This window comes from Alligator mississippiensis, chromosome 8 (assembly GCF_030867095.1).
Source record: "Alligator mississippiensis isolate rAllMis1 chromosome 8, rAllMis1, whole genome shotgun sequence".
Lineage (NCBI taxonomy): Eukaryota > Metazoa > Chordata > Crocodylia > Alligatoridae > Alligator > Alligator mississippiensis.
In genome coordinates, this window is record NC_081831.1 from 77,478,583 (window position 1) to 77,504,092 (window position 25,510).

A 25,510-nucleotide genomic window follows, 5' to 3' on the forward strand; every position below is an offset into this window, starting at 1 on the left:
TAAAATATCAATCCTTATTCACTGACTGCCACTGTATCTTATTGATTTTTCAGTTACTTTATATTAAGCTGTGCAGTAAGTTAACACTGAATATTTTTTTTAAAAACACAAACATATATTAGGCAAGGGGGAAAAAAAAGTCTCTTTTCTGTTGTTTGAGACCTGACTTCTACCAAATGTGAGTAGTTCAAATATGTGCGCGCACACGTCAGGTCTCTGGGCTTCTGTTAATCAACACTGATGTACAGACAACAATTTATGCCATCTAGCATCTGGCCCTCTGGTCTCTGTTTAATCACAAAAAAAGCCTGAGTGATGTAAGCACGAGTTTACGGGCCTTTAATGCACATGGCAAGGATCCCTTGTCCTTATATCATTCCTTAAGCTTACATTTCCCAGAAATGAGCATCCTCCCGTCTTCTACTACACCATCTTCCACCTTGCCATCTCATTCCCTGCATTGTACCCGCCCAGTTCTGTGCAATTCAGTGCTTGTCTCGGCAAAGGGCACCCTCATTTTTTGACAGTTGCAGAACCACAAGCGGCTGCAAAAACTAAGGCAAGTTGCAGTACATCAGCTCCTCTGCAATTTCTGACTCCTGTCAGATGATGGATGGTGCAATGCAGGGAAAGAACCTGCTTTTTGTAACTAGGAAACAATATAAACTGCCTTTAGAGAAGACTAGGGTTGAGCCTTTGAATCCTAAACCTTTACGGATATGCATGACTTTGGGGATTAGGAGATATTAGATACTAGGCAGAGTCAGAGGGACAGCTCTAGCTTCTCCACAGCTCTTTAATTTTGGAAAAGAGTCTGGGGGGAAAGGGAGTACAGTGACCGAACCCTCTGAGGCCTCACCTGGATCCAAAACCCATAGGTTTGGTGGCATTTTGAAGTCAGGTGTTCTAGACAAATATTTTGTTGAATCATATTTATGTCCCTATCTCAATATAATTTTTTGCCAAGTGGACTCCATGCCTGTCATTTATTTCCCAAAATTTTGGAGAGGATTCAGTTGAAAGGCATATCGGTGCTCGGACCTGAACAGGAGCTACAACGCGTGTAAATACAACTCAGTGAGGAACGTCACCGGGGCAGAGCTCTCTGATAGGTCTTGCAGATCACTCAACGCAAGAAACTGCAGGAAACAATGTATTGTACAACACATTTCCTTGCCTCCTGGTACAATTCATAGACTCTGTGTGTCCCTCTCTGCAGGATCTTCTTCTTGTATGCTGTCTGCAAGCGCCAAACAGGTCTCCAGGTTGCCAGCAGGGTATTTTGCAGTACCCAAAAATAACTTTTGAGGGGAGAGGGGCAGGGAAGAGAATTAATTGCCATTCAAAAGAATAAAACTTCTATTATTTTATTTTCAGTAATAGGAAAAAAAATATAGAGGCCTGCAGCATGGGCATGTGGTTGGGTGATTGCCTGTATTTGACTGACAGAGAGAAAACCCAAATAGTTGATAATGTACTTTCAGCAAATAACTTTCTTTTTCAAGTTATGGGCTCACTGGTATGCTGTAAACCCATGGGTGCAATGCAAGGCAGAATTTAGCCATATAGACCCATCCTAATTCTCCCTCTACTGCTCCTCGACTAGACATTGAACATGAGGGACTGAGCCTTCGCTTCTCTTGACTTCAGTGGAAGTTGGGCACATCCATTGTCTGCCAGGACTCGATCCTGATAGCCATTTCCTGCCACAAAAATTCAGCTCAGAAGCAACCGTGAGTCAATGGGATTGGCTGCATGAGTAACGCCTGACCCAGCTGAGAAGAGGTTTTCAGGATCTGGCTCATAATAAATGAGGATACTTGGTTTAGGGTTGTTGGTTGTAGCCGTGTTGGTCTAAGGACATAGGCAGGCAAGGTGCCTGCCTGCCAATACTCAGTTTAAATATTTGCTAGCTTGTAGCTTCTTTGCTCATTGTTTTGAGGTTGGATTTACTGCTCAATGGTAATATTTTCTTTTTGCTGTCATTACTTGTGTGTGACTAGTCCTCTTGAAATAAATGAGGCCCCCCCCCACCGAGGCAGAGCCCTCAGGCCAGTGCCCGGGTGTCAGTAACATATGGCAACTATGCATTCCTTGAATGCTCGTGTTGCCGTGAGACATACATTCAGAGCAATGGCATCACATGTCATCTAGATGTTATGGCTGGGTTTGGTCTAATAAAACGTCATTTCATTCCAAAGAGAGTGCTTTGCAGTAAGTACCTTGAGTCGGTATTTAACAGATGGGGTAAAGTCCTTGTTTTACAGTCTTGACTCAAGCAAGCCTTCCAGTAAGCAATGGGAATTTTGTTTTCTGAGTAAGATTCCCATGGTCAAAGCTTCTTTCTGCATTGCTGGTGTCTTGTCCTCCATATGATGTTGTGATGTCATGCTGACAGCCGCATGGTCCAGTGGTCAGAAGCAGTAACAGACCCCAGGAGCAGAACTTGAAGGTTTGAATTGAGAGCAATGATGCATGCACTCTCTCTCTCTTTCTCTCTCTCTTTGAGTAAGTACTTTCGACTTCCATCCTCAGCTTCTTTCTCTGAAAACAAGGATAGTAAGGCTTACACATTTTAAAGGGGTGCTTATGAGGCTTCATTTATGTTTGTAATGTGCTTTCAAAATGAAAGCACTATGTAAATGATGAGTATTATCAGCACGCAATCCATTTCAGAAGAGGAATACCAACCGGCATACAGAGTACTCTATTGTTCAGATTCAGAATAACCATTGAAACTGAATGAGCTGGGCTTTTTTTTTTTTCCCTCTTTCTACATACGTTTCCCTTTTTCGTAGTTTTGCAAATCTGTATCCTCAAACACAGCCACACAGCTTTCAGTAATGTGCAAGGCAATGTGTGTGCTTAAAATAGGCAGAGGTAAGTAAAAATGTGTTTCCTCCAAGGGGAACATCTGCAAAATAATAATAAAATAACATCCCCACCCCAAGAATACAAGATTGGGACCTATGGCGGTTTCAGCTTATTTGTCAGTACGTTGCATGGGTTGAGATGGGAATTTTGAGTCGGGTCATGCTTGTCTTATTCACATAAGGATTCCCATGGATGCCATATGTGCATTGTGTCATGTTTCCATATCCGCACTCTGTGCTGAATGGGACGGAAGCAACAGCGAGGTGTTTTTGTCTGCCGTCCCAGCTGCTCTTTGTGGGGGAAACTCCTGTCCACACAACCAGAGCCACACAGATCCCCCGAGGTAACAGAAGAGGGTGAGAAATGAGATTGCAGGTGCACATCCATTTACTCTTACCATGGCGCACACCTGTAAAGAAGTTCCCAGAATGCTGTGGGGCTTGGGTCTAATTGGTGGTTTGCCACAGAGATAAGTAGCAGACATTGGAGCAGTGATACAGGAGTTTGGGGAATAGGGTGCAGTAGCAACCATGGAGAAAATTCCTGCTTCCTTGACCCCTTCCTGAGACCCTAATGCACAGCCCAGCCACCTGCAGAGTACTCTAGGGGAACATTATGCTTCCACCGGTTAAATCTGCACTATAAAGTTATGGGAAAGGGAGTCCCTATTGTAAGTGGTAGCTTCTGTGCTCTGCAATGCAGCTTAAAACAGCTTGCAGAGATACTGTTTTGACTACTGAGATGCCTTATAAAAGCATTAACATTTTTTTCTCATACAAATCAAATTGCACATTATATAACTTATGGCTCACTATACAATATTACAAACAAGAATAGTGAACTGTCATCTTTTGGTAAGGATCTTTTGCGGGTGTATGGAGACAGGGTTGGATCCTAAACCTTTACTGACAGATTCCTGGATACTACTCAGTTGCAGTTTCCCGCTGTCCATAATATCTCTCTCTCTATATATAGAAACAGATATATATAGATATATGTATATAGATATGTATAATTTACATGATTGCCACACACATTTTTTCCCTGAGACGCAATGCTGTGATTCCCTGAAAGACAGTTAGAGGATCATACGGCTTTTTCTCCCTCTTTATCTATATTCTTATCCTTAAAGAACAATGAAAAAATCCTATACAGAAAAAAAAAAATCCACTTTGTATAACGCACTGAAGATGGCACTGTAGTAACAACTTCCCAGAGTGAATGATAAGATATGCTCATGTTTGTTGCTGGGATCTATGATTTTTAATTTATTTAGCTCAACAAATGTAACATCAAAGGTCAGTTTGATGTAGCATCACCTGACATTGCTACTATAATTAAGGCTGTATCATGGTTTCCATTATTTAGACCCATTTGCAGGGAGACTGCACCTCAGCCATAAATATGTGCAGTAGTAGCTTGCAGCTGATCATATATCTTTAGTAAAAAGCTATTATTAGAAAAAAAAAATCCTAGATCCTTCTTCACCCTCTTAGGCTGCATTTTGATGCACAGATGCAGAGGTCTACCCACTTGAAGCCCTACCGACACGTCAGTGGATCTCTGCAGAGGTGCAGAGGGTTACAGGACAGGTTGCCATCAATTATCCTGCTTCCTGCAATTTAGCTAGCATTAGTGTTCACTTCTTTTCATTCATGCATATCAAAAGAAGTTGCAGTGTAAAAATAAATGCAAGAAAGAATTAAAATCTAATTTGGTTAAAAAGCATTTGTGCTTTGAAGGTGGGGGGGAATAAACAGATACTAAACTAATGAAAACAAGGTAGTTCCAATGGCCAAACAGGGAAGTCCTGATTCATTTCTTTACCCATCCCTTTCAACGGTCTCCTGAAATCACATGGGAGTCCTGCTTCAGGTAGAACTTGGTAAGTAATTGGGCCCATGTGCGGTAATTATTTTTCACAGCTACTTGCATTACCTATGTCTAAGCATATTTTTTGCTGCTGTTAAAAAAGGCAAACTAAAAAAAATAAATAAAAAATCAATCAACATTTAAAAAAAATATATGGCAAACTCTTTTTTTTCCAGGCCAAATCCTCCTCGCCTTACTCATATCACAGTAATTGGGTTATTTGTTTGAACAAGGTTACACAGTTTTTTTTGAGACATAATCCAGGGTTAAGAGCCTGATTCCCACAGATCTGCCCCATAAGATCTGACATGGTCTGTTAAGAAACTTCTTTTTTTTGCCTTTTCAGAGTGCCCTAAATATGTACTTACATGCTGGGCAGTAAAAAGAAAGTTGTGTCAGAGCTCATAGACATCTATGATGGATTGGTCTTAGTCTGTGCTGAAGGACCAGCCAGCTGGCACATCACCTTGCAACTTTGTGCAGGAAGCTTAAGTTTGATTTCCAGTTCTCCAGCCCAATCCGGCACACGCTGACATTTATGGGAATCTGTCTGCGTACTTTCTTGAACTTTTAGATGAGGCCCTTATGGTTGTTCCCTCTCCTGCCAGAGATTGTTGCAGAAACAGCATGCTCCAAGCCTGGAGTGGTGGGAGGGAAAGAAAACAGTACTTTGCATCACTTGGCAGTGACTCCTCTGATCAATTAATGAGCAGTGTTAGTCTCCCAAGATAGTCTGAGTTAGTGTTCCTTCTTGGGAAGAATGATGGGCAGGTGGGGCATGGAGAGCACTGTTACGTGAGAGATTTGTAGAGGAGATGCATAGAAAGCAGGCACAGAAGCACGCTGTTGGGAAGCTGAACGCAGCTGTGCTGCAATAAGTCTGAGACAGTCACTTAAGGCCAAAGGCTCGAAGGTATCAGAGCCAGGCATCTGAGAATTTGGATCTTAGTGTAACTTCTTCTGGTGCTTCTTTATTTGCCCATGAATGTCTCCTGTCAGTGTGCAGAGCTCTTCCAGGCATGGATTAGCTGTGGACCCTGAGGTGTAGATGAGGGTTCACTGCTTGCCTAACGGATCCCCAAAGGTATCAAGACCCCAGGTCATGCCCAAGGACCCAGTCCTCACCGCTAGCTTCAATAATTTCTTTGCATATCCTTCCTTCGTCTCTCTTCCTAAATCAGTTCTTCATGTCCCACCCGCTCTCCTCCTTCAGAGATCCCCTGCTGCTGATCTGAGGGAGGGACACAAAGCATGCCAGGGGGGTCAACTCCCCATGTTGAACAGAAATCCCTGGGTAGCATTATTTTAAATGGATACCACTGCAGACTACGTAAGCACTGACAACAAGCATGTGGGCACGCTCTTCTGTAGCTCTACATCCAGTGCCTGCCAGGCTAACCCCAACCCTCACCCAATCTCCAGGAATAAAGCGATGTGTTTCTCCTCTAACAGATTAAGTCCTCCTTCCCCTTTCACCCTTGAGACCTGCTTCTGACTTGACCCACAGCGGTGTCTATCAGGGATCAGTGGAGCTTACCACAGGGAAGCACATAGGAGACCAGAATTACATGGTCTGTAGCCGCTTCCTAAATGTGCTTCATTCCCTGTGTATTCCAGTAGACTATTTTTTAAATGCATCCTTTATACAGTGCATCACGAACAGGAAACATGTTTAAAATAATGCGGGAAAATGAGATAGGCATGAATGAAGTCACAGGTGATAGGTGAGATGGGAGTTATACGAGAGGAAAATGGGGCTTTCAGGCAAAATTTGAAGCATCTTAGTATCCATTCATCTCCAGACACTTCCAGATAGCCAAGATCACTGTGGAGCTTGTGTAAGTAAATCAGAAAGGCACAATGAACTGAACTCTTCCATAAAGGTCCACTTTGACTGCTGCTTCCCGAAATTTCCGTGGTGCCACCTTTGTATTATTTATTTCTTAGATGTATTTGCTGCCCTTCCAATAAAGGCTCAGGGCAGCTTAAAAAGGACAAAATAACTTATAAAACAAACACACACAAAAATAAAAGGGGAGAAAGAAAATAACTTATCTAAGTCAGTAGCAATGTATAACTGCTTTAAGGAGAATGCTGTGGACTGAGGCTTGTGTTGGCTTTTGGTACCTGTGTGTTAGATTGGGTGTATTTTTACTTTTGTCTTCTATTGTTTTTAGAAAGACAATAACCTCGATAGCTAACTCTCTGCAAATAAAACATGGCTCTGGCAAGAAATGTAGTCATGGGTAAATGCACAGTCTCAGTCGAGCGACAAGGAGATGCTCAGCTGTCAGGATGTGCGTCGGAAAGGCGCGGTTGTTACAACTGCATTTATACAGCCCAAAAACCAACCTCTACAATCCAGAGCCCCTCTCTTTCAGTGATCATGTTGTCCTTCCCACCTTTCATGCAGAGAAAGGGGAAAAAAGTTGGTGGATGGTGGGCAGAAAGGTTTGCCTCTTCTGCAGCATCATTGCAGAACTTTCCCCGGTCCCTGCGCAGGCTGCAGCTGCTCAAGCGCAGAGAGATGAGCAGAACTGGAGAAGGAGAGCACCATGCCTCTTCGCTCTCCCTGTTAAGGCATTTGTTCAGCAGAGCACTTAAACATGAGCTCAACTGATGTCAAGGACTTAAAAGTTAAGTGCTCTGCTGGAATGAGAGTCCTAAATCTGCAGGGAATTCCTTCCAAAATGAAAAAGGATGGTGTCAGTAGATACTTTACTCTCTTCAGCAATGGGGCATCCTCTCCTGGCAGCTTGCGAGAAGCAACCAGTACTCCCCCACAGACAAGGGGGGCAATCATGGGGTCTGATGGCTTAATGCTTTGAAGAGCATTTGGGCAGATCTATAGGTTTGGGCCATACATAGGACTCCATAGGCTCTGGAGATCCATACCCCTCCCCTAATTCTCTTTGGATCCATGGCGAGTGGAAAAGCCAACTCCATCCCCTCCTCATGGACGTGAGCCAGAGGATATTGAGATGGGAGGCTTGATAAATACCCTGTTGGTCATCTAAGCCAAAGGACCAGCAAGAAATCTTCCACGATATAGGCTTCAGTTGTCATCACCACAGGTCCAGCCACGTTTTGTGCAGTAGCTACCAGGCAAGTCTTCATTTAGCACCATATTATCTTGTCTGTGTTAGGGCATGTGAGAATAAAAGTATGCTCCTCTTCTAATGCTGAGTCTGAAGCTGTGCTGGTTCATACAAACTGTTGATATATATATATATTTTTAAGCTGTACCCTATAGTTAAAATTTTATAGGCTGTGGGTTGGAAAGCTTTTGGAGACTCATTTTACGATATTAGAACTGGGTAAAAATGTAGCAGATTATACAACTACCCTGTTTGCTGCTGTCCATCACAGTCAGTAGGAGCAAAGCACTGAGTTTAGTCCTTTGCAAAATGTTATGCAGTAAGAAATAGGTAATATTGGCTTTTATAAGCAAATGCACAACAAATTCCAGTGATCACCCAAGAGCACAGATTCTACCATATATTACAAAGGGAAAGAAGCAGCAGATTCACAATTGCATGAATAATTTTAATAAATGCTTAGGAGAATATTTTAATACTGCAGTTCTGTCATTTATGTTCAGTTCTCCCTGATGGTGGTTTGGGTAAAAACCTAGGAAGATGAGTACATTGCTGAATGAATCACAAGTGGAAAAATTGTACTTGTAACTACAGACCATGTAACTCAAGATCCAAGCACCCTGCATATACAAGGGAGGGCTGCTGGATACTCAAACTCATGTATAGCTCTTTTAATACAGGTTGTGGGGAGTTTTTCTGTAACTGGTATGTTGCTTCTGAAGCTCAAAATTTCCCATTTTGTGATTAACATGTTCATGGCTGAATTCATGAATAAATGACTGAAAAGAAGATTGAAATTTGACCTACAGTCTTTCAAAATGCCTTCCTTGGGCATTGTTTATAATATTTATTCTGCGAGATCAAATGCGGTTTGAAAAGCAATGTGACAGGGAGAGATTTCAGCGCCTGAAAGTGAACAGCATCTCTTGCACAGGAGGAAAAAAAAAACAACCCCAAACACCTCCATGTCTCAAGTAGCAGGTATTCCTAAAGCATGTCAAAATCTGTGGTGGACAGGAGTGCACAACCCAGTCCCATTTCTTTCATTTTATTCTGCAGCAACAGTACTTGAAAGATCAATTCTGATCCAGAAAAGGTAGCATTTTGCGAGTTTAGATGGTAAAATCCAATGGACCTCTGTGCTGAGAAGTGCAGGGTTAAGAGACTTGAGTGTTGCATGGGTTTATACTGGCCCTCTGCACTGAGACGTACACAGCATATACCATATAGCTGATTAATATTGCAGCGGAGCAAAGGCACCACCCATCTCTCCTCCTCGGAGCATGGGCAGACCTCAGGTTTTGAAACGGGGGGGGGGGGGGGGGTGCAGATGATGTGGTGCGTCAACACAACCCATCATTTTCTCCAGTTACAGAATAAATAGAAGATTTTCTATTTGCCAGGGTCCAGCACTATATTATTTAGTTTAAGATCAAAGCAAAACTAAATACAACTAAAATATGTAGCGATTTGCTGGATTATATATTGTGTTTAAAAAAAACCCACAACAAACTAGGAGGAAAAGTCAAAAGATACTGTTTTATTATTCTCGTCATCATCATAGTTAAATGTACATCTCTTATTGAAATTCATAAAACCTACTTTTGTTGAGCATCTTGACAGTGCATCCAGCACTTCCCTGTCAGTCATTTCCATGCATTGGTTAGTATTCACCTGAGTTACTGTTACACCACCTGAGTGAAGGTTTTTAGCTAGGACTAAAACCAGTTTTTAGGGCTGTGAAACAGAAGCAAGATACTACCAGGAATGGCTAACAGACATCAAAACTGCAGAAGAAAGAAAAGCTTCACTGAGAGAACATCAAAACCATTGAAAAGGAGAGAGGGTTGTTAGCGCCTGAGATTAGCAGGAATCAGGTCAATTATAATGATCCGTGAAGTCGGATGACTCCTTCAGTACTGTGGGTACTTCTACACATGTTCTAACATGTTGTAATTAGACTGTGTCAGAGCAGACTTGATTAATCTGTCTAATGAGGTATGCCAGTACCTCACTGTCATGTGTATTAAGCAGTGCTGTAGCAAGCGGGGGCCGAATGGGGCAATTGCCCTGGGCGCCGAAGCAATGGGGCACCAATAGGTGTTGCCCAGGTGGGATGGAGCTGACAGCACGTCATTTGGGGAGGCACGTGGATGGGGGAAGGGTGGCTCGTGCCGCTGCATGCACTCCCGGGCAAGCATGGGGCGGGGGTGCCCAGATGTGTGTGCAGGACGAGGCTGGACTGCTACTGCAGGCTTTGCCCCAGGTGCCAAACTTCATTGCTATGGGACTGGTATTAAGCATTTCAAAATGGGGGAGGGGGTGCTTTAACAAAAACTCATCGAATAAACTTTACTTAAAGCACCCCCCCCTGCCATTTTGAAACACGGGACACTTAATACAGATTTTAGTTAGACCGGCTGTCTGGGAGCACATGTATAGACACCCTGAATAAATAGTGCCCCTCCCAGACAGGTGGTTTTAAAGTTTAGCTAGCGCAGGAATAGAAGGGGGTCTGCCCCTGGTCCTTAGTCACATTTTGGTTGTATATATGGTTATGGCTAAAGGTGGGAGGATATTTTCACAATTTCACACAAAAGAAAGAAAGGGGGGGGGAGGGGGAAATCATTTTTTCCCTTCAAAACTCCCATTTGGTTCTCAGGGTAGCACAGTTGGCTAATGCCATTCAGTCCAAAGGGTGGTCCACAAAAATCCACAGGAAAGTTTCTATTCCTAGTAGGGGGGAGTACAGCAGCCATGGTGTAATCCTTGATGGGGATACAGAACCAGCCCCAGTCTGTAACTGGCCACTCTCCTTGGCAGAAACAAGGCACCTGGACACAGTCCCCTTGGAGAAGCTAGAGCTAGTATTATCACTTTGAGCAGCCTTTGTGCTTCACGAAGCCTTGGTTCTCATGGGAACATATTGGACTCTATGCCAAGTATATTGGATTCTATTCCAGTAAGAATGGACTCTATTCCACATCATGCATGATTTGGAATAGAGGAACTGCACTGTCAAAAGAAACTGGATTTAATTCCCAGAAAAAAAAATAGGCTAAAATGAAATTAAAGTTTTTTTCTTAGTAGCCTGTGGGCAGAACTGGTTGGGAATGTTCCAGAAAAATAGAATTCATTAGAGAATGGTGATTCATCAAAACAGAAATGGCTCTGCTCACCAAGGCTTGAGGAGCTGGAGTAGCTGGAACCCCCCCCCCCCCCCCCAACTGATTTCTTTTAATATATTTCTCCGGAAAAAAAGAAAGAAAAAACAGAGTTCTTTGGCGTGGGAAATTACATTCCCCCGACCCCTGAAATGTTGGAATTCCCGGATAGGTTTTCGTAGCAATTGTCACAAAAACAAACGTTACCATTTCAGAGCCTACAGAAGAGATTCAATATAAAAGGCATTCAAACATGTTAAAGTATAATAATAATAAAAAAGAGAAAGTGGCCTGACATCCTTAAATGTCCTGTACTGCTGTCATGCAATAACAATGTGAGTATGTCAAGACCTGGCTAGACAAAGTCTTGGCTGATCCTGCTTGGAGCAGGGGGTTGGACTAGATGTGACCTCCTAAGGTCCCTTCCAGCCCTCATTTTCTATGATTCTGTTATTGTGATGGTAGCAGATCCTTTAGCACCAAATAGCACTACAAGATATTTAATATTGTTTATCTGTAATGCATTCTCTAGTTCAAATGGAGGCTTTGAATTCAAGTTTGAATTTCTCTAGTCTACGAAGCAATGAGTCAGAGCAATTATTTTAATGGCTTCTTCTGGTTTTAAAATCTACAACCACCTGAAAAACCACCAGTTCTTGTGGTCCTTGTTGAAATTAATTTCATTTTTTGTTACTGATATGTCTGGGATCTTTATTTTCTCCAGCAACACTCTTACGCTGTTGTTGGGTCTCTAGATTTCCATTTCACTATATAGGCATGTGCAATCAGTATGCTGTGTTACCTGTTTTGTAAATTTTGTAAAGCAATGGAAATTATATTGGGACCTAGAGTGGATGGACAAGCAGCTAGGGTTGCCATTTGCAGCAGGTGCTGTTATAGTGCTTCACCATAAGCTGGTGTGGGGTCAGGTTGAGCTGTTGGCATATCTCCATTAGCCACCTTAGAAGAGCTGCAGATGCACTGCATTTACATTTGTGAAACTTAGACAAGAATGGTTTTATCCCTGATTTGAGTAAGACCAGTGTAGGTCTCCATGCTGCACGTCTGAGCCTTTTTTTGATGTAGATTTAAAAACCAATTATGTGTATCCAGGCCAGGTGATAAACTTACGTTTCTGTCCTTCTCTCCCTTCTAGTTTATTGTGGACCAACACAGCTTCTCTTAGCCATATCAGCTGTTACACAGTGAGCTACCCCTGGTATGTCCTGATACATTGGATAAGGCCTGACCGATGAGGTCAATTGGCACGTCACCTTTGACTTTGTGTCTGTCTCTACATAAGCCACCTCTGAAAGATACAAGATCTTCTTTTATCCATGTAACCAAGGCTACGTAAGTGGTAAGACCAATGTTTACAACATCAAATGCCTTGTTTCGAGAAATGGAAAGCTCAACTATACCTGCAGCACATGAAAAATAAAGCTGCTGTTTTCCTTCCTGATTTATGAAATCTTCCACTCTCCTGAGTACTCCACTTCTGGCTGTCAGGGCTATGATACCCTTTGATGGCTTGGGCTCATGTGGTTGAATTTCATTTTTAATGTCAGTATGGGGACAACAAAGTAACAGTAGCTATGACTTAGAAGCATGTCTTTATTCGGTACCTGCTTTTTTTTCTTATAGCAGCAAATAGCTTGAATTCCTTATTAAAAGCTTGTCTCTGAAATGCACACAATAAATACAGGAAGTTCTTCCTTACAGTCCCCTCCCCCCACCATGTAATTAACAAGCCCATATTGTACCGTAAACCTCCTAAAAAGTGTTTTAGCAGAATTCCCCACCTTTTCATACGAAAATAAGTTTTTCTATGAATTTCCCCTATTTTTTACTAGCTTTCCCAGCATTTTCCCATAAAAAATAAAAAAGAACAAAAAACCCTTCTCATTTTCAACATTCAACACTCAAGCAAAATATCAGTGTTTCAGTTTCTCAAAAAATTCAAGAAAATATCATTTTTTTCAGTGCCAGACCAGTTGGGTTTTTTTTTTTTGTTTGCTTGTTTGTTTAATATCCCCACCTCTCCTATATTGATGAATATGAAAAAAGTTCTGTTTAGTTCAAAAATTTTCCAGGGGGAAAATATATTCCTGGCTGGCTGTAGTTATACATTTGTATACACCAATTAAATCCATTAATGTCAAGGAATTCAGTTGATATCTTCCAGCCAAACCCAATGAGGCCGGCAAATTTAGTTGGAAGAATGGAAGCCCTGATATTAATGAAGCAGTGCTTCTTACCATAATTCTAGTTTTCACAATTGTGTTCAGAAATGTCGATCATATCCTCACTTTAAATCAATTTTGACTTGAGAAAAAGGATTTGACGTAGATGTTAAAAAAGGATCTGAAAAAGCCCTTTCAAATGGATGCAATGGTGGCTTCCAGCCAGTTCAATGGAAACTGAATTGGGCTCCTTTTACCTCCCCCTGACGCTGCTGGAATCCAATGGCTTCATTTGCACCTGGGGGGTCAAGCTCTTCCCCTTTTATCTCCCCTTCTCCAGGTTGCATGTTGGTTTCCAGTCTGCTTAGTCACACATACATTTTCTAGAGTCTGATTTTTGGAGTCTTTTACTCATATGTAGCTCTCCAATGAAAACACAACACACTCTTTTAACGAGACATATGGACTTTGAGACACAACCTCCTCTTACCCTTCAGGACTAGATATGCACTTGATCCTAAGCACACATCAGTCATTTAAAACTTTACCATTAATTTCAGGGTACTTTAACCAGACCCTTATTGGGATAACTTTAAATAGCTGTTAGGTTTTTTCCTCCCCTCACATAATCAATGGTACATGCTCCCTTTGAAGTTGGAATCATTTTGTTCTCTCAAGTCGTTTGTAAACTTATTGACTTCTAATAGTTTGAGTAGGACTTTTTTTTGGTTTGTTTTTGTTTTGTTTTTTAATTGTCCATATGCATGGTGAGAACATTTCTTATAAAAATGTAATTTTGCCATTGTGAGAACATGAAATGGGAATGGATTTGGTTTTCAGGAGCTTATTTTACAGCTAGTTTCTGTTATACTATATCATGTAAACAGTGTAGAATTATGTAGCACGTGACAGCTGCGAGTGGTGTTGCTCTGAGAGCCACATGAAAGACCCTAAAGGAGAAGGGATCTGAGAAGAGTAGGAAAAGTGACCAATAAGAAAGGCTAGCATTTGATACTGCTGTTGTCAGTGCGTGTTGCAAATTCTATAATTCACTGAAAGACCATCAAGAAACCCATTGTTGCCTGCTAGCTTTCCTGCCTCCATATGGCATGTTAGATCTAGTGTGGTCTCCAGGATCTCATCCTAGGCTCCAAATAGGAAGTGTCTTTGATTATGATTTATGACTTGAGTTTGCATTGGGGCCTATTTCAGCCCAATGGCTGATATATTCAGTATTCTCCACAGCAATATCTCAATATCACAATGGCAGAATGGCCAGTTCTTCTATTTTTTCTGTGAACTGTGTGTCTGGACACATGAACAATTTATCACCGGGTGGGAGGGGGCAAGGATTTACTGTGTGTTGACTACTCTGCATGTAAGAATGGCCATTCACTGGTCTATCTATCCTAGCTCAGTGGGTTTGTCTACACATGCATTAAATTCAGGAGTAGTTTACTCATGAATAGTTGACTAGTAAGTAGTAAATGCTCCTGGGTAGGTGCCTACATGTGTAGGGAAGCAGGAGCAGATTTGCTGCTAATGGCAGCAAACTGCTCTTGCTTCCTAGGCCCTGCAATGGGCCCCTGGCACCACCAGGGGAGCTCTAGGCTCGCCCAGGTGCTAGCCCCGGGTTGACAGGGAGCACTGGGCTAGGAGACAGCTGACTCCTGGCCAGGGCTGGGACATTGCTCCCTGTCCCCGAGGGGATGCCTGCTGCCAGGACGTGGACAATGTCCCCCTGTCCTGCCAGCAGGGAGTTCCCAGCCCTGGCTCCCTGATCAGGGAGGGGGACTTGGAAAGAGCTGCAGAGGAGGGGCTGGTCCCAGCCCCCTGCCCAATCTGCTGGTGGGGCAGCTAGCAGCCAGCCTCCAGGTGGGACAATTTCCTGCCCCCAGCTGCTCAGCTGACCAGGAGCAAATTTGCCATCTATACATGCCATACTGCACAGTAATTACTTGGCAGTTAATTTGCTACTTGCATTTCAGGTAGGACATTAAGTGATGAGTAGAGGAAATTAATGCACAGTAAGGTTCAACACATGTAGACGATGATGCTTACTATGGAGTAATTAGCTCTACTGCACAGTAAAGTGTCTTGTGTAGATGCACCCTGAGAGGGGCAAGGTACTTCAGCTTAACTTCCATTTGCAAAAGGATAAGAGCATGCAGCCACTGCAGAGCAGCTGATGCACAGTAGAGCCCTGTCTCCTTGTAGCCTGCAGTAAGTTGTTTGTATGTCTTATACCCTCAGGGATCCTCTTAAAACCTCCTGTTCCTAGATGTAAACTATCAGGTAAGAATCTCATCTTCTATTCTAGAAACAAAATGTGGTAACTTTCTAGCCCACTTTCTGGCTGCAGAGAAAGAAGAAGAGGTTTGAGTGCCAGAATTGCAGAAATCAGGCATTAGAGAGCATCACCTACCGATATTTTCATTGTTCTGGTTGTTTCAAATCAACCTCATGATTTTGAGGAACGTGTTTTTGACTGTTGGGTGTGGCCAATACTAGAATGGGTTGAACCCCTCAGAGCCTTGGTGGTTCCTGACCCGTATTTGGCTCTGCCGGTTTGCTGCACCTCTTCTGAGGATGGGTCAAACAGCCCCCGGTTGCTGGATTCCCACTGAAACCTCTGTGCTAACTATTAAGCAGGAAACCTGCGTGGTCAGGAACGAGTGGGGGTGAAGATGAAGTTTGGCTCACAGCTTCCACATGGTCCATGTTGCTATGGAAACAATTGCCTTTGTCTGCACTGCCTATTCTATCTGTATATGTTTAGAAGATTCATCTCTTCTGTATATTAGCATCAGGAATCTAAAACCATGCATATTAATTAGTGTGAGAAAAAGGTAGGCAATAATGGAACCTGGGTATTCAAAGGATAACCATGTTACTGGGTGGCAGGTAACCACACCGCCAGCATCATGCAGAAAGTGATGAAAATAGAAATGTACTTTGAAATGCACTTGTCACCACCTCTCCAATGCCCTCTTTATCCTTGTGAGTGAGCCAATCAGTATAAAAATACTCCCCCTGCTCCCATCCACAATGGACTCGGTGAATCGGGGGCTTCTTTATGATCGCTTGTTACATTAATAATGCTCAAGCTTGGGAAGTAGATGCTTCCACTTAAACCACATTTTCTTCCACTGTCTGCAGTTTGTTTATAGGAGCAACTCTGTGATTGTTACCTAGGCAACCAACATAGGCATGAATTTGATTAGATATAGATTTGCAGATGTGAGCATAGTTACAAGCATTGCTGTGTGTGGGGAGGAAGCAGGAGGGTGGGGGGAAGAAAAGCTTGTACAGTTTGGGGAGTTATTTTCATTTTACGGAAAAGAAAAAAGCATCAAGGGGAAAAAAATATTTTTATTTAGGATTATCCTAGCCTGTCAGCTTTTGTTTATGCTCAGTGGGTGGTACCTTGTTCTTGCAAAGAACTCAAATTGTTCTGCATAGAGAAAATATGGAAAGACTCCAGTCCCATTCGTAGGAAGTTAAGGGAAAGTACAAGCAGTTTTGTTGTCTCCAGTGAAGCACACTGGTATTTTTAATGCTAGTACTCTAGAAAATAACTGCCCTAAAATGTGAAGACCATTTGGTCATATCTGTATAATAAAGCAATTGTACCAGGAGGATGACCTGACTAATGAGGTTGACAGGGTGTTAACTGATGGCAAAGTCTGGCCCAGTGTACTGATTTTTCTAGTGGGAGTTGCAGCTGCAAACATATGTTGAGCCTGTGAGTGGGGAAAATTAGCCTATTTTAATGTGCATTAAAGCATCATAAAAACCCCCCATGCGCTTTCACTAATGCACATTAAAATAGGCTGATGCGCCTTTTTTATAGTACCCCACAATGGAGGTACTTAATTTAATATGCATTAGCAAAAGCACATTAATGAATGTGTAGATGCACCCAAGTATGATCTATATTGATGAATGAGGATTTGCAATGTAGGACCTATAAGATTACCCTACTGAGCAAATACGAGAAACCCAATTAAGAATATGTTTCCTTTTAACACTAGTGTGAGAAAGAGGGCTAAGTCATAAAGTTCTGAAGAAAAGTTGGATAAGACAGGTTGGGCAATTCAACAGAAAGGAAAATCGAATTTCAGTATTTTCAAAAGAAAATGTCAATAGAAAATGTCAAAATTCAGCTCAGCTTCTATCTGCAAGGAATGTTAGAGGAATTCCCAGTTTATGTTCCAGTCTGGGCTACTCTCTAGTACAAACGAGTCTCGATATTTAACTGTGGTCATGATCTCTGGTTTGCAGTGCCCCATGGGTTTAGAACTGGGAACCAGATTTCTCCAGTTTATGTTGAGAGTGACCTTGGGTATGCTGAACTTTCCCATGCAGATCTGCAATTTCAGATCAAATGGACTCTTAGTATATGATCCGTTTCTTGAAAATGAATGGTTTGGACACCAGTGGATCACAGTTCTTTCCTCTCCTGTGATTTTTATAAGCTCCTGCTCCTGGCCTGAATACATTTTCTTTTCTTTGTCTCGCTCTTTTTTAAAATTGCGACATCCTGGTTACTCCAAATTTATAGCTGCTCATAGACACAGTATGTAATCTTCCAAGGTCTGATCCTGTTAGTCTGGAGAAAGCAGGGAAATAACATTCATGGATCCCAACTAGTAGTTCAACTTAATGGGAGGATCCCTTCTGGCATCACTCAGAGTTGGATTGGGCCCCCTTTTTTTTGAGAAAAATAAATAAGGAGATTTTAAGGATAAAAGTGAAGCCTAGGAAACAGTAGTCAAGAGTAATTAAAAGTCCATATCCAAAGGGCTAGGTCTCTAATGTAACTTTTTAAATTGCTTGGTCTTCTCAATAGCTGATCACTAAAAGGTGAAGGTATCTCAGACACTGAGAGACATTAAGGTTTATATCAGACATTTTTACAGATTAAGGTATCATTTTGCTTAACAATAACTTTAAAAGAGATACCGAGAGACTAAGCATGTATAAAAACCCCACTAAATGTAGAAAAAAAATTACCGTTATAGTGGCTGAACTTGCCTGGCAAATATCATTTTCCCCCCAGTGAATATAGCCGCTGCTTCTATTCTCGAATGACGTAGAAACAAGCTTTGATTTTTACAAAGCCGTTTGGTGTTTATTATCGTACAGTCGACAAAGTACATGAACAAATTCCACCCTGCCAGTGGATTACCAACAAGGGTTCGTTATCTGCTCCAAGTAATCAGATGGTATTGTTTCAGTACTGCGATTGGATGACTGCGAACTTTTTCAATGCAAACTCCTTGTGAGTGCACAAAACTTTCTACCCATGCCCAAAGGAATATTAATGCAAAGAGGAGGCATACCCAAGACTAATGCAAACTAAAGCCTCGTACAAAATTGTTAATAAATAGGGACTATCCATCTGATGGAGGTGATCAATCATTCTCCAACACTGTTTGCTGCATTGGACCAGCTCTAGTTACAATCTTTACTGGGCCTCTCCTAGCATACCTGGGCCAGTTAAAATATGCTAGACCACTCCTAGCATACCTAGGCCACTTAAAATAGAGTATTGGAAAGCGGGGGGCATAATTCAATACAAAATATTTCATTAGTGGCTGAATAAAATAGTGGTATGTTTAACTTTCATTATTTGAATTCTAGGTAATAACCCCTCTGCGGACATAATGATCCCTGTTTAAATATCCCTGGCCCCCTTCATATCAAAGACTACAGAGTTGTGAGATGTCAATAAATATTCAGGCTCCATAACAGTTATTTTCACTCTCCCTCTGGACTATCAGATTCAGCACAGTCTAACAGCGTGTGGCATCCATGCATCTCGATATATTTTACGCAGGGTAGTTCTTGATTTTCACTTAACAGAAATGGACTCACATAGAGGGTGATAAGTCACATGTTAACGATGGTTTATGTTCTCCAAGAAACGAACAAAGAAGCTCTGTCAGAGATGTAGATCTGGTACGTGCTAATCTTACTGAGCAACAGATCACATTGTTCTAAGGGTAAGCATACATATACAAATTCCCACCAGACCTTATGAATCGTGCAGCCTCCCACAGGAGAATATTATACTTCCTGCTTTTAATATATTAAAACCCCTGCAGGGAAGAAATTATAAATCGCAATTTTCTAATAACAGCAAAGCTGAGTTTGACTTATAGAGCTCATCTGTGAAACAGTAACCTATATGCTTTACAATGAAGGAAATGCGGATTGAAACACCAAAACGATGAGAGCATAACAGAGTTCAACCCCTCCCCCGGATCATCCGAGAGAGTCACGACCAAACTCTGTCACCTTTACTTAGGGAGGAGCACTGAAAACCACAAGGCAACTGGAAGGATAAGGCCTTGAGCCTGCAAGCACGTCTGTATGTACTTTGCTTTAAGGGTGTACATAAGCCTGGTGTCATCAGTGCAACTACCTACCTGCTTAAGGTTAAGCATACGAATAAGGTGTTTGACTGTTCGTGGTAATCAAGGTGGCAGAACTGGCCCCTTGCGTTTTGAAACGGTAAAAAATACCAAACAACGAGCGGTTCTTTTGGACCTGTGAATTGGAAGAGAATGACGTTTACTGGCTTCATCGACTCCCCACCTCCCGAATAATTCAAGATGTTCTACAAATATGCTGCACACTGAAAAAGAGGCAAGCAAGCCAATTGCTGCTTTTGTTTATGGCAGAATTATTTCTTGAGCAGATGAAGAATTAACATTGTGCAGATGGCGAGTAGATATGCCTAGATTTTACTGGTCTGTCCATTTATTGTTTGTATTGTGGTAACCCCAGTTGTGGAGGTATGCTAGACATCGTAGGAATAGTATTAAAAAAAAAAAATGTTCTGCAAAGAGCATGCAATTGAAATATAGGGTAAAAAATGACAGGTTGCTATAGAGAATGTGCATTTTCTATGCTGAATACAGGCTTTCCTTACTTATTAATAGACTTTTCTAATGTACAGGGCAAAATTGTTCATTGCTCGCTCCCCACAACAGTCAGATTTTCAAAAGAGCTCAGCTTGCATTTTTAGAAGTGCTCTGCACCCAGCATCTCCCATAATGACATTTTTGTCCATATTTTCAAAATGGCTCAGCCCAGTGAGTACTTTGATTCACATGCCTAAATTTCCTGAGGCTTTGAGTCTAAGGAAATTGGATGCCTAAATATCTCTGGATATTTTGAACCTGAGCTAATTTGAATGTGGCTCTTTAAAAATAACAGTCTGGGCTCATTATAATTCTCATTTCCAGGCACCAGGTCTGCAAACAGGGTTATCAGGGTGGACCACTGTGTGAACTCAGGGCCCCATTAATGTCATCCACTGTTAAGTCAAGGCCCACATACTATTAATTAGCATCATGTATTTATTGCATATTATAAAAGCAGACATCCTCAGATGGTGCAGGTTCAAAGACCTTTTTTGTAGTGTGTAAATCAGCACCTAGTGTTGGGCAGTCATGCGATATGTCACCCTAGATTGGTTTTAATTGGGTAGGAACCTTGGGAAGCAGTGGTCATTGGGAAGGATCCGTGTGAGCAGCCGCAGAAGGATGCTCTCTGCTTTGGCGTCTCATTACTCTAGCGTTGAGCCAGGTTGTTCCACTGAAACCAAGCACTGGTGGTGGCTGAGATGCTGAAAGGATAAATTGCTTGCATAGCGCTCGACCATCTCTGTTCCAGAACTGGTGCAGAAGTAAATAAAACAAGCTGAACATAAAGTCATATAGCCAACGACTGATTCCTCCTTCCCTGGGAAGCTGGCATGCAAGGTCCGAAACATCTGGTAGTACCAGACAAAGGACTATGAGAATGGGATAGCAACTGTATTATACAATGGAAAGTTTCTGTTCAATGTATTATGAAATATAATTAAAAAAAATCTATTGCCATTCCCTTTTGGTAAAGACCATGTAAGACATCTGGGCACTGTAATAATTAACAAGGATGATAATGGCCTACAATGCAGAACAGCAGTGAAAGCTATCTGATACTGTAATCTCTGCTGATTTACAAAAGCCATTTCCTAACCAGTTGCGCAAAAAAAAGTGAAAGGTTTTAAGTTACTTCTGTTAGCAGCAGCAGCAGCAGCGTACTCATCACACAGCCATAAAACTCCCCGTTATCATAGAGAAGTAGGGCAGGAAGGGACCTCTGGAGATCATCAAGTCCCATCCCTGCCCAAGACAGGATCATTCTTATCCAAACCATATACATATCTAGCCTATTTCTAAAACTACCCAATGTCCCCGTCACACAACTACAAAGCACCTAACACCAAGAACATTCTATATTTTTGACAAGAGTTAAACATTTAATGCTCAGGTGCTTTTATTAGTCCTGCCTGTTAGTGTTCATCATGATGAAAAAATGTTCTATTGTATTATGCTTAAATTCAAAGTGGTAAGCATCTCCTAGCTAGCTAAATGATCTGGTGCCTTAAGATTGATATTATCAACATTTCAGTTAATTTTTTAAACAAGATTTTGCAGGGCCACCTATCAAATGGTTTGGCAGAGCTGAGACACTCCATTCCCTTAATCCATTCATTTTGTAATTTGATTAAAATAATAAAAAAGAAAAGCAGGCAAGTTTATCTGGCTTGAAATAAACCCATTCTCATTATGCTGCTGTAAACCATGTTTATTGCTCCTTCAAAGATGTTTAAGTCTGCAGTGCCACCAGGAAAGACTCCTTTATGCCTTGGAATTAAGAAATCTCAAGTATTTCAACTTGGGAGAACAAAAGTACTCCGGTGACTTCATCTGGCTCTGCCCCAAATCAGGAGCTGTACCAAACCTTTCCATTTTCAATTTATGCAGCATTACAACAATTGTTGATAGGCAGATTAAATTGCTTTGAGGTATGCATTCTTCCAGCCATTTCCTCCTGTAATAAATTCTCCAGATACTCATTTAATAGTCTGTTTTTTTCTTTTTTTTGCTAAGAGAAGAATGAATTCTGAGAATCAGCAATGAATATGTGTCAGATAGACAGAAAGTGAAATGTAAACTAATGTATATGCTGTAATTTAGATATAGTGTGTTTACTTCTTTGTACGGTATTTGTTTTCCTGTTGGAAGCCTGGGTGAATGAATTCTGTAATATATGGGTATGAATGTATCTGGCAATAAGTGTGAATGAAAGGACCAGGATTGCTCTGTGTTTGCAGAAAACCAAGGGATTCCTCTAGCAGCAGTGACATATTATGCAGTGATATAAGAGAAATATGCCCATTATCATTGATTTACAGCTCTTGGTGCCTAGTCTATTGAAGTCAGTGGAATGGCATCCTCTTACAGCAGACATGATTAACTGATTTTTCCTACTTCCTCCCCATTTTTACATGACTATCGCAGACCCTTTTCACTAGCATCTGCTCTTCAATGTCTCATGCTCCTGTGAAGCTCTGTGAAATGAAAGAGGCTGTGTCTAGCTTGTTCCTAAAACTAAACCAGCATCCCCATTGCACACAGCCTGTGCTAGGTATACTAGCTGAGGTGATCAGGAGGGGACAGACAGCATTTATTTAAGCGGTTGGGGTCAGGGGTGACAAAAGGTCAGGCAGTTTGCATTTTGCCTGATGCGATGTGCTTTTCCAATGAGTGTTAATTGTTCCACCAAGCAAGTCTCCCAAGCCTCTCCATTGTACAAGGGCATGGGATGGCATGATGGTACCCTCGGGCCGAAACCTGCCTGCGTTTCAGTAGTGCTTTCTACAGCTCGTGTCATCTGTTCCTGTTTGTGTCTCTCACTGAGAAAAGCAGGATGCATATTTATTGTTTTATTCTCCCATCTTTTTGAACAGAGAAATCAAGCAAGCTTTTTGTTATAGCTTCAGGCTACCATTTGCAAACTGCTGGTTATCACAGTGTACTGTAACCTCAAGGTACTTAGAGGAGTTTCAATGACATCTTGTTTCAGTCCTTTAAATGTTACATGCTACTGGATCCTGGACAACTTATTAATGACTTTATCATTGAGGTAGGACGGTTAAAGCACATGAACGTCTATTGCTTATTGATCGGGATTTCTGGTAGGGTTGATAAGCCACAACCAAGATCAAGGCTCAGTTTTGGTAGGTCCTAAAAAAATGCCTAGGCAAGTCCCTGCCCGAAAGAGCTTCCAGCCTAAAGAGATCTGACTGGTGGAAAAGAAGTCATGGTTTTCTTCATTTTGGGGATGGGGAACAAGGACACCAAGCAGGAAGTGACTCACCTCCTTTCAGATTAATCCCTCTGAGTGCTGTATTATGGCTGTCCTTCCTTCTTGCCTGTTTTTGATGTGTACTGTAGGTCCAATCATAACTTTAATGCCTCTGGAGAAGCTTAATATAATGCAACAGAGGAGAAAGGACTGGACTTGATATGCCTGGAGTTCCTGGAGCTGGTGGGCTGTTCCTGGATCCAGTGATTTAATGACAAAACTTGCATATGGATCAGCAGGAGCAGAAATCAGTCTAACAGTACAGCTCTTGGAGCAGGTGGAAACCAGAAAATGAATGGAAAGAGGAGCATCAATCCTCCAGTGATTTTTAGACTACTCCAGTGATACTAAATGGATTGAATGGGGACTTGCATTTCACCAGGATAGATACAGCAAGCTCTCTGCTACCCAACCTGTCTCCCTTTCTCATGGACGTCTATGCACCCCCATGGTTTCACAGACTGTAAGGCCAGAAGGGACCTCGGATGATCATTGGGTGCAGCCCTCTGCACCAAGCAGGAAAGATAACCGGTGGGTCAGCTGGCCCCAGCAAGGTGACTATCTAGTCTTCTCTTGAAGATTTCCAGGGTAGGTGATCATCGTGCGTTTTAGAGCCTGAATTCATGCTGAAGCTTACAGCAGAGCAAAGGCTGCCTTAATGAAAGTAGGAGCCCTGCGCTTTGCCCCACTTCTCCATATAGGATCAGAGATGCCTGCTTGCCACACACTTGAGACTAATTGACCTTTCTATGTTTAATGGATTGGGAGTCTGCTTAATGAAGATGGTCAGAACTTGGCCCCGACTCAGCCCTCCAAAAGAAAGATGAGGATGACTGAAACAACCATCCCTATTAAGTAGGGATTTCCTGACGGTAATTAAACACACCCTGGTAAAAATTACAAAGGAAGAGAAGGCAGGCACCCCTTCCTCTACACCGGCCATGCTAGAAGCAAAAGACGTCTTCCTCTGATTACTGTAGTAGTCCATGAAGAGTGTGTTTCTCTCTTCATGCCCAGGAAGGGACCTTGGGTGGTTGCAGTGATCTTGCTCTGTATTACCCAGGATTTTTTCTTTTCTGTTTTCCCCCACTGTTCTCATCTTTGCAAATGACAGCATTGTTGTGACATTTCTTCTTCTTCGTGTCTTTATCTTAGATCTGTAGAGGCTCATTTTTTTTTGGTACAGTGCATGGCTCCTTTGTTCTTTAAGTCACTTTGTCATCATGTCTTCCAAAATTAGTATTAGGGGAAATCAAATTAATCTGGGAGAGGGGGGAGACAGCGAAAAAAAACCCATTTAAGTGAATATATTTCGCCTAAAAAGCATCAAGGTTATCAAGGGCATCTCACCACTGAAATTAGCCATTAAAGCAAGAGCTGGATCATTGCTATATCTCCAAACTCTTGTAGCCTTCGAAACTCAGGGTGTCACAATGCAGTTGTGGATTGCTAAAGATGTGAATGCAAAATGTGACTTTAGCCAGGTCTAAGTATGACTTCAGCTAATATACATGCCATTGTATTTGGTCAAAGAACTATGCCATTGTTTCCCAAGCAGTGGTCCACAAAGTCACAGTAAGTATAAGTGGTCTGCAGATCTCCCTCTTCCTCCCATTTAAAAGGGTATTGGGGAAGAAGAGGGGGTCTGTGCACTATTATGGACCTACAGACCACTGCTAACTCTCAGAAGTCTGGGAAATGCTGATATATATCACTTACCATGAGGCCTAAAGCCCCACACTGCTATCTAATTAGTAAAACTAGAAAAAAGCTTTATAAAATTACCCAATGGCACAAGCTTCTGTGTTACAGAATAATGCTGGATATCTTTATTGGCCTCAGAGGAATTCAGTGGACCCAATACAGGTGGGAAAATATTATTGTACCCATTTTTGCAAATGATAAACCTTAGCATTTGCTCTCATCTGCCCACCCTTGGTACCATATAGTTTGTCTCAGGATATCAGGGCCTAGGAGGCCATGGCTTCCAGTGTGGGATCAGTTGTGGTTTACACATGGCCTTAGACTCTTAGGCTCAGATCATTCAACATATTTAGACACCTAAATACCTTCAAAAATATGGGCCGTGGTCCACTTTGAAATCTGCATC

The 25,510-nt window shown here is 41.9% G+C and overlaps 1 long non-coding RNA gene across 1 annotated transcript in view; it reads left to right on the plus strand.

The window, feature by feature from the left end:
* Positions 1–12,423, plus strand: part of LOC102563999 (uncharacterized) — a 261,609-nt gene extending 249,186 nt beyond the window's left edge. Inside the window, exon 6 of the long non-coding RNA XR_009464020.1 lies at positions 12,165–12,423. This is a non-coding gene — a long non-coding RNA (uncharacterized LOC102563999). The remainder of the gene's footprint in view (positions 1–12,164) is intronic.
* The last annotated feature ends 13,087 nt before the right edge of the window (positions 12,424–25,510 follow it).